At 40.3% G+C, this 16,751-nt stretch overlaps 1 protein-coding gene across 2 annotated transcripts in view; it reads left to right on the top strand.

The window, feature by feature from the left end:
- Positions 1-273: 273 nt before the first annotated feature.
- Positions 274-16,751, top strand: part of IL1R1 (interleukin 1 receptor type 1) — a 79,435-nt gene continuing 62,957 nt past the window's right edge. Inside the window, exons 1-2 of one of the 2 annotated variants that reach the window (XM_032351728.1) lie at positions 274-611; positions 3,629-3,727. The gene's annotated coding sequence lies outside the window, so the exon portion shown is untranslated. The remainder of the gene's footprint in view (positions 612-3,628; positions 3,728-16,751) is intronic. The other variant, XM_032351729.1, reaches the window with a different exon arrangement.

The following is a 16,751-nucleotide window of genomic DNA, read 5'->3' as shown; positions in this document are numbered from 1 at the left end:
TCACAAGAAGGATCAGGAGGCTGGCAGCCGAGGGAGAGGGTATGAGTCCCCAGTCCTGGCCTTGACCCATCGGCTGATGGGACTCCTGCTGGGCTGGACATGCTGGTAAGCCTTGTCTAGGTCTAACACAAAGTCACATGGGAGAGAGACACAGGATTGTGAAGCATTTCGATGCGAGTGTGCGGTAAAGTGTGTTGGTATTTCGTAAGGATTTGGCACGTTTTCAGAATGATTCTGGCTGTCTGCCCAGCTCTGAGTTTCCTGTTCATAGCTCCCTGCATGTGTCACTGCTGAGGATTAAAGCCCCCATAGGCTCTGACACACACGTCACTCAGAGTCTCCTTTCAGCTGCGGCAAAACTGGGTCGCCGGACAAGACGTGAGGGACTCTCTCGTGCTGCGCAGACCAGATCCAAAGCTGTTTGGAAAAAGAAAAGAGGAATTAGCAAGTCTTTCCAGGGCTGTCTTCAGAATTCACTTTTGCTTTTAAGAACCAACGTCAACTCAGCTGACTTACTGGGGGGAAGAAACTGCTGTGGATTTACCCTCCAAGTCACCGCCTCCTGCGAGGCCAGCCATCTCCAAATGTCCCCAAGATGAAGAAAGGAGATGGTAAGATGATTAATTGCACTTCTGGTTTTTGTTCCCCTATTTCCTCCTCGTTTTCTTTTTGCGTATTTCTACACCGATGAAAGATTTGGGAGGGACAAGCGGACTTTGATAAAACTGATCATGTGATGCTGTTTGTTGAAAACAGGATTTTAAGAATTTCTTGAAATTATGTGGCTCTGTAGGCACATTTAATCTTAAGATGTGTCTGGGAGTCATATTAAAAGATCAACTATGATAATGTATGTTTTACTCAATGGAAGATTAATTATGAAAGATATGGGAAATATATTTTATAACTATATACTACTTAAGAGCCGTAAATAGGGGCATGACGTTTGGTAAATAGTGAAGTTTAAGTGAAGGGTATTGTAAATAAGAATTTTTTTAAAATGCTGCTGATGTTTGAATTAGAATTTAGAATGCAAATTGATCCATTTGCATTAAGCTTTGTCTGTTTGAGAGGGGCATAATCTGGCCCGATGTTTGACCGAAGGATTGCCTTACTATTAACAGACACGCATTGGTTGCATTTAAAGTTATAACGTGTTGTACTAGTAAGGCTTATATGTGCTTCTTCCAGTGAAGGCTTAAAATGTCATTCCTGAGGCTTTACAAATATTACTCACAGAGCTGTAGGGAGAACTCGGAAGAGATGATTGTCCGGTATTTCTTTATTGGATGTGCCTGACTTCCATAATCCTATGAGTAGCGTTTCTGTGGGAAAGAACAAGAAAATGGGAGAGAATCTGGAAGATTAAAGATAGGAAATGAGAACACAAAAAAGAAAGCAAAATGAGCTTTACTGTTCAATTCAATTCAATTCAATTGACAACTCCTAACTTTTATGCAAAATGCTCATTGGCACTATGGTGAAGAGGGCTCGGGGAGCAGGGTTAGGGAGGATGTTTTCAGATGGTGCAGCTGGTCTGTGAATCCCGCTATTCACCTACGGGCCTCTGGGGACCACCGCTTGTACTGGAGGCCAAGAGAAGGGTTGTGCTCTCTGGAAATGTGTGGATCTCTTGGGGGAAAGTAAGTAGATAAGGCTGCCCACAAGGAGCAGGGAGCACTTCTTGAGATGAATTTAATCTTCTTAATTCTGGTGATGAATTTAAAGAGATGCTTATTGCCTTTCTCAAGTCAGCAGAAGGCTGCTCATTTTCTTTCCCCTAACACCTTCTGGGCACATGCCTGCTCCCTTACTTAGGAGAAAACCTTGCCGGGCATGCTGGAGGAATGGCTGAAATTCACTTCCAAAATATCCCTTGCGAAACTGACAAGATTAGCATATCCTCACTGTCAGAAATAAAATAAAGAACATATAGATCAATAAATAAGATGGAAGATAAAAACCTATCATCGTGAGAGAAAGGCCAATTTCTTTCTACAAAAATTGTTTGATCACATTATACAGACAATTTATTAAGTCATGTTGTTAGATATTGGCGTGTTTTGTTTTCTATTATCAACATTACAGAACTAATGTACTTAAAATGAAAATGTTGTGTCTCTTCTTGATTATTTTCTTGGACTAGATTTCCAGAGGGAATAGGGTCAAAGGGCATGAGCATTTTTGAAGCTCTTGATCCATGCCACTAGACTTAATCTAGGAAAGTGCTATTAATTTACACTCCCTCCAGCACTGCATGAATACCATTTTACCACACTTTCACCAACATTGCGTTTTGACTTTTTTTTTTTTTTAAATAAATGTGCTAATCTGATAACTGGCAAAGCCTGTTTTGTTGTCTTGATTTGTTTTAAGGGAACCCTTTGCAGAACTTTTCCACTTCCTATTCTGCCCTCGTTGGGTTCAGATTCTTGTCTTTTTTGGTTGTGTACATCAAAGCAATCATTTCTTACAGTAACTTATGCCAACCTAATTTCTGGGGACTTTGACCTCATTTGATGTCGCTCAGCAGGCCTGCTGAGAGTGTGGGGAATCAAATGCTTTTGCTCTTTCTACCATTTGAACAACCCAGGACAAAACTCAGTCTTTATGAATTTATTTCCTTTTGTCTATAAAATTTGAAGATAAGGATTGACGTTTCATCCCACTACACGATTGTACTGGGAACAGAGATGAGACAGAGGAATGTTCTTTGAACAGAAAAAAAGTGAAAAATATAAAACAGTACAATTATGATTGCTTGTTCTTACGAAGTTTATTTATATTCTCACCTTATAAAGTATGTTGTGTTTGGAGAACTGCATGCTGAAATTTTGACAATGTGTTCTAATTCTAGACTTAGAAACTGTGTGTGTGTGTGTTGTAACATATTAGTTCTTGGAGTCAGCCCTAGTATTCGGTATATTCTAGCAGTACATGGAGATATTTTAGATTGAAGGTGGCTTCTATTTTGTTGCTTACTTATCTCACTTGCGTGCAGGACAGCACACCATTCTTTATTGTGTTGTTGTTGACCACTTGCTTTGCTCAGTTCCCCTTCTCAAAGGTGGGACCTGTTTTATTTGTGTTACTCTTTCCAGGGCCCCGTTCGGGTCTGATACCAAGGGGGGCTCAATGAATGTTTTTTCAATGAGTCCACAGAAGGGAGCTGAGAACATTGTTACTTAATTCTTCATGGAAAGGAATTTCTTAAAAAGGAATCACAGAAGATTTTGAAAATGGAGATTTTCTGTGGCAAATTGATTTATTTAATTTCATTTGGGCTGGTTTCCATTTTAATTGAGTGAACATTTAAAGCTCTTAATGGATATTAAGCAAATGAATACAAGCCAAGGATAGAACCAGGAAAATGGAGATCATAGACTTGTGAGTGTAAGTCTTATGGACTTGGTATGAATATGATATGTGTTACAGCATTTCATTCTGACCCCCAGCTCAGTGCTACACTGTTGAATCAGAACCAAACTGATGCTTAGCAATGATGTGAACTTGGTGCCTAATAAATAATAATGATGGCTAATACTTAATAGAGCACTTGACTATATGTGAGGTGTGGTTCTAAGTGCCTAATGTGTGAGGTAGTCATTGTTACGACCTTATTTTGCAGATTAAGAAACTGAAGTGCAGAGAAGTGATGTGCCCAAAGTCACACCAGTAGTCAGTGCACAGCTGGGATTCACCACGCAGTCTTACTTAGAGTCCACAGGTTGGTGAGGGTAGGTTTGAGTGAACTCTAGAGACAATGGCACATAGGTTTGGGACAACTGATGATGTTTGTGCTGTTCACTTGAGTATATAGTCACCATTCATTGAGTTCCCACCAAAGAACACATGCTGATCTAAGTTCTCATGTCTAATCTGTTCACAATCTTGCAAGACTGGTATCATTATACCTGCTCAAGGACAAAACCAACTGAGACTCTGAGAAGCTCAGTAAGTGGCCAAGAGGTGATGAGATGAGCTAGGGATTAGCGAAGCCCATCAATCTATATCAAGTGTATTAAACTTCCTAGCCTATGTGCTGCACTGGTCTGGACGGTTGAGTGCTGATGTGTTTGGTTCTTCATCCAAAAGTGCTGAGTCCCTTTCTATATTTGGAGGTGCTAGGCCTAGAAACTCAGTCAATGCAGCCCCTCACTTTGGAATTTTGGGGAGGTGGGGGTGCTCTGCCTTGGTCTCTCTGAATCTATGTGGGCCATTATGAAATGGTACCTGAAGTTGATTTTCAGGCCAACATTCCCTGACAGGATCATCCAATTTATTACCTCATTCTAGACGCATTGAGTGTTCAATATGCAGGGACACTTTCCTTATAGGTTTCAACCACCAAGCACCCAATTCTACACCAAGATTGTTCAAAGAATGTCTCCAAGGAAGATGGGACAGAGTAAGGCAAGTTCTAGCTTAGGAGAGGGGGCTGGCTCCGTTTTTGCCTGGGAAGCTTACCTATCTTCTTTTTGTTTAGTTTTCCAATTAGAAGATGAGTATGAGAATATAATTTAAAATAGTATTTTACACAATTTTCTATTAAACTTTTCAGTAAGATTTTGAAACTTAAAAATATTTTTCAACAAGGGGAGCCTGGTTGGCTCAGTTGGTTAAGCATCTGACTCTTGATCTCAGCTCACGTCTTGATCTCAGGGTGGTAAGTTCAAGCCCTATGTTGGGCTCCACACTGGGCATGGAGCTTACTTTAAAAAAATTATTTTATCAACAAATAACATGTAAAAGGTTATTCAGTGAAATCTTTCCTCTCACTTCTTCTCAGACATCTCTTTCCCAACCAGTAGACATCTCTTTCCACCAACAAGTAGCTGAGTAACTGTTAATATTTTTTTCTACCTTTTCTACCCTGTATTTGGGTTCTCCAGAGAAATAGGACCAATAGGAAATAGATACATCAATCTCCTATTGGTTTTATAGGTAAAATCAGACATATCATTGGGCTATTTTGAGAAAGAGAGAGAGAGAAGAGATTATAAAATATTGGCTCATGTGGTTATGGGGGCTGAGAAATCCCATTGTCTGTTGTCTACAAGCTATAGACCCAGGAAAGGAGGTGGCCCAGTTCCAGGGCTTGGGAGCTGTAGAGCTAAAGGTGTGGATTCTAATCCATATCTGAAGGCATGAGAACCAGGAACACAAAAAGAAAATACATGTCTCCGCTCAAGTAGTCATGAAGAGTGAATTGAACCTTTCTCTGCCTCTTTGTTCTATTTCAACCTTCAAGGGATTGGATGATGCCTGCTTTACTCAGCTCAAAGGCCTGTTTCATCCAGAAATCCCTTCATAGACACACACCAGCTCAGGCAAATAGATTCATAAAATAAGCCATCACGCACCCTAATGGTTTATACTCTTCTGCACCCTGTTCCATATCTGCATTTAACAAGGTGTATTTTTAACCTTTCAGTGGACTTTTAAGTTGTTTGCAATCTTTTGCTATTACAACCAGTGTTGCAATGAATAACAGCCTCACCTGTGTCATTTTGCAGAAGTGCACACAAACATGTTTATTGGCTCAATTCCTAGAAGTGGAATTGCAGGTCAAAGACTTGGGAATTTGTGATTTTGATATGTATTTCAAAACTGCCCATCCACCTCCCACCTGGTTATAATAGATAATACTTCTGGGAATGTTTGAGAGCATGTTTCCCCATGCTCTTGTCAACACAGTATGCTAGCCAACTGGTTCTTATTTGACTTTTGTGGTCTTTTGTGGGAAGAAGTTAAGTCGGTGTGCTTTTTAAATTTTCACATCTCATTTCATCATGGAGGTTTCTTTATTTAGGCTTTATTTTTTGACAGCAGTTTTAGGTTCACAGCAGATTTGAGGGGAAGGTATAGAGGTTTCACATATAAGTTCTTCCCTCCATTATCAACATGCTCCCCAACATTAGTTACAGTTGATGGACCAACACTGACACATCCTTATCACCCAAAGTCCATGGTTGATAGTAGGGTTCTCTCTCAGTGTCGTGCCATTTATGGGTTTAGACAAGTATGTAATAACATGCATACATCATTATGATATCATACAGAGTTTTTTATTGCCCTAAATGTCCTCTGTGCTGTACCTATTCATTCTTCCCACTCCCAGCTGAAAACCCTGGCAACTACTGATTTTTTTACTACTGTCTTCATAGTTTTGTCTTACCCAGAATGCCATATGGTTAGAATCAAGCAGTGTATAGTCTTTTCAGCCTGGCTTCTTTTATTTTGTAGAATGCATTTAAGTTTCTCCTCCATGACTTTTCATGGCTTGATGGTTCATTTCTTTTTAGCACTAAATAATATTCCACCATCTGGACGTACACGGTTTATTTATCCATGAATCTACTCAATAATATGTTGGTTGCTTCCAAGTTTGGGCAATTATGAATAAAGCTCCTATAAATAGCTATGTTCAGGTTCTTGTGTGGATGTGATTTTCAGCTCTTTTATGTAAATACCAAGGGGAACAATTTCTGGATTGTGTGGTAGGTCTGCTTTTAGTTTCGCAAGAAACCAACTGTCCTCCAAAGTGGTTGTGCCATGCTGCATTCCTACCTGTGATGAATGAGAGTTCCTGTAGCTCCATATCCTCGCCAACATTTGATGTTGTTGATGTTCTGGATTTTGGCCATTCTAATAGGTGTGTAGCAATATTAGGATTGTTTTAAAAACTGTTTGTGATCATAACTTTTGGTTTACCCAGTGATTATTTTTTGAAGCCTTGCTGGGTGCCTAGCCATGGGATGCCATAGTGGGTGAGGGTGGTCTAGTTGCTGCCTGCAAAGGCCACACAAAACATCTGGGTAGTAGCATGTATTATACCTGTTGTGATTAGCACCATGAAAGAGGCCAGTGCTAAGAAGGTTACTGATGAGCTGAGATCTGCCTTAGCCTGGTGGTAGGAGTCTGGTAGAAGAGCAGGAGTTCTGAGGCACACAGGTGGAGGGTAGAGAGAACAGCAATGTAGAGCCCTGTTGGAGGAGCAAAAGAAGGTATGTACAGGGCTGACCAGGTGTGTGCGTGGGGGGTTAGAGGTGAGCTTGGAGACAGAGGCAGGGGGGCAGATCACTGTGGGCATTTGGGGCCACTGTCAAGATGCTGGAATTTATTCTGAATTTCAGATAGTCTTCAGTCATGGGCTGGAAAGATGGTGGCAAAGTCTGTAAAATCTTACCCACATAGACCATAAATGCTTACCTGGATGATGGATGTTACAGGGAGAAATCATTGTATTTGGCACAAGAGATAGTGACATGGGTGACATCTGGTAAGAGGGCTGGTGCCAGCCTACACTTCACTCTTTGTCTAGCCTTAAATTCCTGTGTGTGTGACAAGTGACAAAAGCTTAGTCTAAACATGGCCATAGAGACATACCACTAATACACATTCTACCTCTCCCAGAGATAAAATTCAGTTTACCAAGGCCTTTCTCTTTCATTATCTCACACCTTACTGAATTAACTGATCATTTTGACAAGTCGTTATTGCATGTCCAGGCTAGGCTAAGCCTAGTGCTCAGTGCCCCTGAGAGGAAGAAGAAGAAGAGGTGGGAGGGAAAATAGAAAGATTTAGAAAATGAGCAACAGCTTACAGTCTAGTTTTGAGACCGAGTCAAATGTCAGCAACCAAAAGGAAGGCAGGAAAGAAATAGCAAAAGGGCCCAGTCACTTCTGGATTCTAGATGAGAATTCTGGCCTTGCACTGTGGGCCACTTGTGTGCCCTGAGCATCTGCTTGGTGCTGGGGAGCCCTCTGGCACTGGCGCTTCTCCCACATCCTTCCCTGGAGGTGCAGGTAGGGTTATCATTCTACCTTTAGAGATGAAGAATTGAGAGCTTTCCTCAAGACCACTGAGTGGGCCAGGGACAAAGTGGGACTGTCCTCTGAGCACTGAAGCCATGGCTATCTGTGCTCCAGAATGGAGCAAATTCCTAAGTTTTATTGTCTGGGGAGAGCCCTGGGGAGAGGGTTTCTCTCCACTGTGTATCCTCTTTTGCTCTGGTCCCTCTAGTTCCATTCTGATGGGACTGCTTTGCTTATGAGTCTGCAGTGCTGGGAAGGCCCTTCAGAAGGGGTGTGGATGGACCACAGCCTCAGTAGCCTGATGGTAAGGCTAGAAACCAAGAAGTTCTTCCATCTTGTGAAGAAACACAGGGGACTGGGACAGAGTATTGATGACTGGGTGGGCACTCAGGTTCTATCTCCATGGCACAAGCAGTCATTTGTGGCCAGAGAAGAGTGGGGATTTATATGTGTGTGTGTGTGTGTGTGTGTGTGTGTGTGTGTGTGTGTGTGTGTGTATGTGGCATCTGGAATGAAGATTCCAGGATCTCTTGGCCCGTGGAAAAGGCATGAAGGGATGCAGGTTTCTGTGGACATAGGAACATGGAAATAGGAAACAGGAAGAATATGAGGTCAGCTTCTTAACTTAAACTCAGGCAACCTCTCCTGGTCCAGGGAAAAGACGGCAGGTTTGCTTCTGATATGAAAGGACTCCTCATGTGAATTTTAGGTACTCAACCCAAACAGAATTGTCCAATCAAAAGCAAAGTAGGACAGGGGATTATTAAGTGAGAGTGACAGGTAAGAAAGGCAGCAAAAGGAGTTTTTACCAAAAAAAGAAAAAAAAAGTCCAGAGACATATTTGTAAAATTTGAAATGTGCCGTGTTAATCATGACTGAAATAAATATTTTAGGATTTCTGGATTTTTAGGCTTTTGGTTTTCTTACATTTGTGCTTAGTTGGTCCAAAACAATGGCATGGTTTGCTTTAAAAACTAAAATTTCAGGAAGGATTTTAGCAATTTTGATGTCTGAAGCTGTCAGGCATTCCTGAAATGAATGAATGAATGAACGAATGAGCCACTGGATGAATGATATTTCTCTATAACTAGGTGATGGCATTTGTGTCTTTTGTGGATGTCTGCCTCTTTCTATAGTTTGAGGGGAAAATTATGGGATGTGAATGTGCTTATAAATTATCCCGTCTTGTTTCTAAAGAGGCTGAACCTCTTGACAATGTGTCCCTTCTTGGCTGACAATGAGTTCCATCTTGGCTTTTGATGACTGTAGCCACTCAGTCATTTTTGCCAATAGCGTATTTCAACATGGACCACAAAACCTACACATTCCAAAGCCATGAGTGCACCTACCCCCAGATTGATGTGGTTTCTCTAATTCTATTCTTGGAGTTAATGAAAGGGTAGCACTTGACTGGAAATCCTGGGGTAACTTTTCATAGATCTTTTATTATCTGTAACTTCATTTGCTGGTCTCTTGATCTCTTTGCTGTCGGCTGACTAGAGCCTGGGAGTACCAGGCTGACTAGCAGTCGCTCCATCCTGGGAGTACAACAGTGAACACCCTGCTGCCTCCCTGCCCCCACCCACACCCCCACCCTGATCTGTCTCCTGCCCATGATTGCTGCCCATGATGTTACCTGTGCTTCTTATATAGATTTGGACCGAGGGAGACAGAGACCCAGAGATAGCAGGTGGTTTCTCAAGATGATAATAGCTGATTAATAGAATCAGGTTATGAACCTGTGTCTGTTGGGCTCCCAAACTTCTTTGTTTTGCATTGTGCTGAAATGATGAAGAAGGGAAACACAAGTGTATGGAATTGCTCTTTTTCTGATGTAGATGAAGTAGTTATGTTTTCATGAGTGTTGACCTTTTTCAGAGTTTGTTCACAAGAAGGCTCCCTCCTTCTACCTCTGATGGGAATTTATCATCCAAATTGGCTCCTGCTATCTGTAAGCTACTCTTTTTTATAATTTATTTATTTTTTTCAGAGTAACAGTATCCATTGTTTTAGCACCACACCCAGTGCTCCATGCAATCCGTGCCCTCTCTAATACCCACCACCTGGTTCCCCCAACCTCCCAGCCCCCGCCCCTTCAAAACCCTCAGATTTTTAAAAAAATATTATGTGTGCGGGTTATTTTCTACCCTCTGAAATGGTCAGTAGATAATATTTAAACTAAAATCAATACAAATGAAATATATATAATATCAAAGTACAAATTAACTTGATAACTATTTCTCTGGAAAGCATCAATAGATGGTGCCTGAAGTAGGTGGGAGAAACCTGGTTTCACAAATGGTATCATCTCTCCATTGAAGAATCATCTGTATATCAAAAGGTTACTGATAACAGGTGTTGGCAAGATTGTAGAAAAAGGGAAGCCGTATGCACTGTTGGTGGGAATGTAAATTGGTATAGTTACTACCAAAAGTAGTATGGAGGTTCCTCAAAAAAATTAAAAGTAGAACTACCAAATGATCCAGCAGTCTCACTTCTGTGTGCGTATCCAAAGGAAATTAAAACAAGATCTTGAGGCCATATCTTCACTCTATGTTTATCGCAGCAGTATTCACAATAGATGAGGTATGGACACGACCTCAATATTCGTCCACAGGTGAGTGGATGAAGAAGATGTGGCACATATATGCAATGGCTTATGATTCAGCCATGAGAACAAGAGAAATCCTGCCATATACAATGACATGGATGAAGCTTTAGGGCATTAGGTTAAGTGAAATAAGCCAGACAGAGAAATACAAATACTGTATGAAACTGCATCTGTGTGAAGTCTAAAAAAGCTGAACTCAGAGCAACAGAGCAGAGTGGTGTTACCAGGGGCTGAGGGGAAATTTGAGGGACGTGGAGGGATTTTGATCAAAGAATAAAAACCTCTGGTTATGAGATTGGCAATTTTCAGGATCTAAGGTACAGCATGGTGATTATCCCTAATATATTGTATTAAATATTTGACAGTTGTCAAGAGAGTGGATCTTAAATGTTCTCACCACAAAAAAGAAGTGGCAATTATGTGTTGTGTTGAAGGTGTTAGCTCAGGCTAATCATTTTGCAATATATAGATGTATCAGATTAACACCTTGCATACCCGAAATTTACACAGCGTTATATTGATATACATACTTATTATATAGTCACATTGATTTACATATATGTATAATGTAGCTGGGAGTGCAAAGATTCATGGGATTTCTTTCCCAGAAGGAAAATACATGGTTATAATCAGCAGTGATAGAATGTGTGCTTATATTTCATTGATTTAAAAAATCTAGTGTGAACTTGCCATGATTACCTCTTTTGAATACATTTCCCCCAAGGATGAAACATTTCTCTAGATTAGTACAGTGGGTTCCTGAGCTGATTCACAAGGAGAAAGGGAGGTTACAGTTTTGCTATTGTAGTAATGTGGGAAATTACACCCAACATCTCTCACCATGCTCAAGTGTTTATCATTAACCTCAAATTCTGAGGTTTATTTAACTGCAAGATCAGAGTTCTAAACTTCTTTTTTCCGCATTGAAATTGCTTAGAATGCTGGTAAGATAATGTGACAAGTGTACAGAAACTATGTGCATGGGAAAGTGAAAAATGCCACGGGGGGTGAGGTAGGGGGAGGAGAAGGGGTGGTGGAGATGGGTACTTCCCTGAGTCTGGAACTGATGTCCAAATTATAGCTTACTGTTTTAGGGAAACCTGTTGTGTGTTCCTGAGGTTGAACTGTCTCTTCCTTTGCCTGGCCACAGTCTACTGGGGCCCTGTAGAAAATGGGTTTTGCTGTGTTAGTGAACCACACAGTTTTGTCAAATAGAATAAAGGTCTGCTGCATAGGGTTACCCTCTACCATCTAGACCAGCGGTCATCAGTCCTGGCTACATGTTGGAATCACCTGGAGAGCTTTAAAACAATTACTGATGGCCCCACCATGGCAGGTTCTGATGTGATTGCTCTGGGTCTCAGCATAGCGATTTAAAAAAACTCACCAGGTGGTTGTTACCATGCAACCAGTGTAACCTGGGTTGGGAACCACTGACCTGGGAAGGAGACAGCCATAAATTCAGTAAATTACCGAGTAAATAAGAAGCTGGCTAGAACAAGGCTGTCCAGAGCGATTGTCAAATCCTACCTGCTGGGGGAATTTAGGTCCATTTCCCAGAATACCTTGTCCACAGAAGTTATCAAAGCCTCTCTCTGTCCCACCCATGTGGTTTGAATTTTCTAAGACATGGTGGGCCTTAGTGGTGTAACTGTAGTCGCTGTCATTTATTTAACAAAGATGTAAACGTCTGCTCAGTTGAAGCTACAGTCAGAGAAAGAGCCTATCTCTAAGCATTTGAGTATTAGGGGAGTGAAGAGCTCCTGTAAAATGAAATTGGGGGTTGCCAGTGCCATCAGAGGCAGGGAGGTGAAGCCAAGGGTTCAGGGGAGCGGGAGAGAGTCCCCCATTTCCCCTGGTCGGAGGGGTGGGGAAACCCTAGAAGGCTCCTGTGGAAGGAGTACACAGTATTTGGGAAGGACTTGGAAGGGTAGGAAGGAGCTCTTGAGCTGGAGGAGGAAGGGTGACATTTTAGGGGGAAGGAAAGAAGCAGCCTCTGGGGGAGCTGGCAAGGAGGCAAATGTTCTCAAAGAGAATCCGGGGAGAGCAAGGTGGTTCTGGGACTGGAAACCCAGTGATCTGGCTTTGTCCCAGTGTCTGTGGGGGACCCAGCATGGCAGGCTTTGCTGCCAACGTTGAAGCAAAGGGCAAGAAGCAGCTTGCCTAGTATTACTTATTCTGCGAACCTGGATTGTTTGGAAGAAAAGGGTGTTTTGGTCTAACCATCTGTTTTGAGGAGGTGAGAAAGAAGCCCACGTAGGTTACACAGGCCAGTTATACATTGACAGGTGGATGTATTGCATTCAGGTGGTTCAAACTTTAATCCCCTTTTCTCTAACTTCTACTGCCTCCTTTGTTCCTCCTGCGGAAGAAATTTAAGAACTTTCCCCTTTCCACACCTCTCCTACACCCACATGAACTTGTCTCTAAAATTTTAATATTAGAATTCCATCAAATGACATCTTGTTCTTGAAGGGATGGACTGTATGCTCTTTGTCATTTGTGGAAGTACAAATCTGAACTTCTACACTAACTTCTACACAAATCAGTTAATATTTGATTCCTCAGCAGTGAAAAAATAAGATTAGGTATGGCCATTAATAGGTTTGAAGGTAGCATGGTATTTATGTAACAAATTGGGGGCACATTGATTGTTAAGTAATTATGGCAACTACTTTTTTTCTTTGTCTTCTTTTCAAAATACAAAAATAAAATGTAAAGGTAAGCTAGATTTTGAAATAAATGACCAATACACATCATTCTGCAAATGATGTTTCTGGATTAATTTCATTTCATCCAAATACTCTTCAGTGTATTTTGGGAATTTTATTTATAAGAAAGTCGGTAAGTGCTGTTAGTGCATCAGCCTAGAAGGGGGGTAGATATGACTCTCTCTATAGCTGAGATCACTTCTAAGTTTGACTTTAAGGTGTCAAAGTATTTACTGAGTGCTTTGCCTTGTTGCACATGTTGGAGGATACAAAAAAAAATTAAAAATAAAATAAAGACCTTTTAAAAATAAAATAAAACCTTTCGAATTTGCTTTTTTCTCTCCCTTTCTCCCATTGAAAGGAACAAGGGAAATCAGAAAATCATGTTAGCAGACATTTGTATTTAATCCTAGTGTGTTTATGACCAGGCAACATTTTTATTTTCTTTTTTTTTTTATTTCAAATTTTAGTTTAAATTCTAGTCAGTTAACATATGGTGTGACATTGGTTTCAGGGGCAGAATTTAGTGTTTCATCACTTACCTGTAACACCCGCTGCTCATCATAGCAAGTGTCCTCCTTGATATCATCATCCATTTAGCCCATCCCCCACCCACCTCCCTTCAGCAACCCTCAGGTTGTTCTGAAACGAGAGGCTCTTAGGTTTGCTTCTCTCTCTCCTTTTTTTTCTTTCCCATATGTTCATCTGTTTTGTTTCTTTAATTCCACATATGAGTGAAATCGTATATTTGTCTTTGCGTGACTTATTTTTTCTGTTTGTTTTGTTTTCTTTTTAATTAAATTTATTTATTTTCAGCATAACAGTATTCATTATTTTTTCACCACACCCAGTGCTCCATGCAATCCGTGCCCTCTCTAATACCCACCACCTGGTACCCCAACCTCCCACCCCCCGGCCACTTCAAACCCCTCAGATTGTTTTTCAGCATGACTTATTTTGATTAGCATTATACTCTCTGGCTCCATCCATGTCATTGCAAATAGCAAGATTTCATTTTTTCTTATGGCTAAGTAATATTCCGCTATATATAAATATACATAAATAAAAAAATATATATTTATATTTATCCATAGATAAGACATTTGGGCTCTCTCCATAGTTTGGCTATTGTTGATAATGCCACTATAAACCTCAGGGGGCACGTGCCCCTTCAAATCTGTATTTTTGTATCTTTGGGTAAATACCTGGTAATACAATTGCTATCTTAAAGTGGCTCTATTTTTAACTTTTTGAGTAACTTCCATACTGTTTTCCAGAGTGACTACACCAGTTTGCTTGCCTACCAACATTGTAAGAGGGTTCCCCTTTCTCTGTATCCTCACCAATACCTTTTGTTTCCTGTGTTGCTGATTTTAGCCATTCTGACAGGTATGAGCTGGTATCTCATTGTAGTTTTGATTTGTATTTCCCTGATGATGAGTGATGTTGAGCATCTTCTCATGTATCTGTTGGCCATCAGCATATCTTCTTTAGGAAAATGTCTATTCAAGTCTTCTGCCCATTTTTAAACTGGATTATTTATTTTTTGAATGTTGAGTTTGAGAATTTCTTATATATTTTGGATACTAACCCTTTATCATCTATGTCATTGGCAAATATCTTCTCCCATTCCATAGGCTGGAAAGGTTTTGTTGACTGTTTCCTTGGCTGTGCTGAAGCTTTACATTTTGATGATATCCCAATACTTTGTTTTTACTTTTGTTTCTCTTGCCTCCTGGGATATGTCTGGTAAGAAGTTGTTATGGTGGAGGTCAAAGAGGTTGCTGCCTATGTTTTCCTCTATGATTTTGAAGGTTTCCTGGCTCATATTTAAGTCTTTCATCCATTTTGAATTTATTTTTTTGTATGGTATATGAAAGTGGCCCAGTTTCATTCTTTTGCATGTAGCTGTCCGGTTTTTCCAACACTATTTGTTGAAGAGACTGTCTTTTTTCCATTTGGTATTCTCTCCTGCTTTGTTGATGATTAGTTGACCATAAATTTGTGGATCCATGTCTGGGTTTTCCATTCTGTTCCATTGATCTATGTGTCTGTTTTTATGCCCATACCACACTGTCTTAATGGCTACACAGACTATGTTTTTCTAGATAAAATTTGCACATCTATATATTATTATTTCTGCTTCTTATTGTTCTCATGTTAATTTGCTATCCCATTGCAATAAATGTTTGACCCAGTTTGAGAGACTCTAGTGATAAATAGGAAAGGGAGAAAAATCACTTCAAAAAGATAATCCTTATTTCCATATGGATCTTAGATACATGACAAAGTAAATATTGTAAACTCTTAGTTTTAACATCTTGGTTTTAAATATTGGACAGTAATGTCCCATATCTCATCAAACCACATGTCCAATTTTGGAAAGGGAAGACCTCCTGACTCTACCCTTGAAATCATCACACTTTCTTCACTTATCTTTGGGGACCAAAAATAACAATGCAAAGCACCTACCATGGGTAACTACCACAATAATAACTTCACTTGTGCTTTCACCATCCTGGCAAGGTGACAGAGGGGGCCCTGAAGCTGATGTAGTGCATCTGGAAAGAGTAGAGCTGGAGGCATCTTGGCCTCTCTTACCTGTGGGTCAATGCTGTTTGTGGCATCCCCATGTACGGTTGTTTCTCGCTTGGCTCTCTTGTTGATATCATAAAATCAAGTGTTTGCATATATTACTGTTAGTTACCTCTGACTTCTCAGACTATTAAACAGCTGCCAACATTTCTCTTCAGTTAGTTCTGTACTCAAAGAGCTGTCTTTGAGTCTCCATCCTAACTTTCTTCTGGCATGTTCCCTGCTTATTTGTTTATGTAGGTGAGTCTTGCCTTTTGACTTGGGCACTTGAGGCAGCTTATTGTGTGTTTAAATGTATGTCCAAGTGTGTATGGCTCCTTGGGGATGTGTAACAGGGGCTTCTCGGAAATAGCCTTTGTGGGTGGAGGATACTAAGAGGCAGAAAACATTTACTCTGTTCCAAACACTTGAGTTTCAAGAGTTATCCTTACTTATTAAGACTTTGAAAAAGTGCCAAAGCTACTACTTCCTGGGGGTTTTCCATCAAACTCAGTCCTCTGGCATAGTAAAGAATGTTTTGCAATGTAGCAAGAACAGAAAAAAAAATGTATATATATATATATATATATATATATATATATATATATATATATATACATACATTTTGCTCCAAATGAGAGTACAACTCTGGAAGCAAAGAAAACATTTGCTAGAGGATAATGGTAAAAACTGTAACGTCGTGCAGAATTTAGTTTGGATCTTCTTTTCAATAACTCAAGAATAACTAATTACAACATAAGCTCCTTAAGTGCTTCAAAAATATGCCTTTGTCCAAGGAGAGTTTCCCCTTGTACTCTCATGTGAAGTTGGAATATTTATCATGGAAACCACCTTGAACTTCTTTTAGTCTATTGAAAATTAGAAAACAAATTGTATGCAGTTATCAAGTTATTGTTTCAAACGTAATGGCATCAGATTAACTTCTGGAACTGAAATCCGCTGACACTACCTCACAAGGCAATTGTAACATTCATTTAAGCCCCAGGTGTTGAGGAAGATGTCAGGTACACCTGGTGC

This window comes from Mustela erminea, chromosome 7 (genome assembly GCF_009829155.1).
Source record: "Mustela erminea isolate mMusErm1 chromosome 7, mMusErm1.Pri, whole genome shotgun sequence".
Taxonomy (NCBI): domain Eukaryota; kingdom Metazoa; phylum Chordata; class Mammalia; order Carnivora; family Mustelidae; genus Mustela; species Mustela erminea.
The sequence above is the reverse complement of the archived record's forward strand: the minus strand, read 5'-3'. Positions and strand labels throughout refer to the sequence as shown.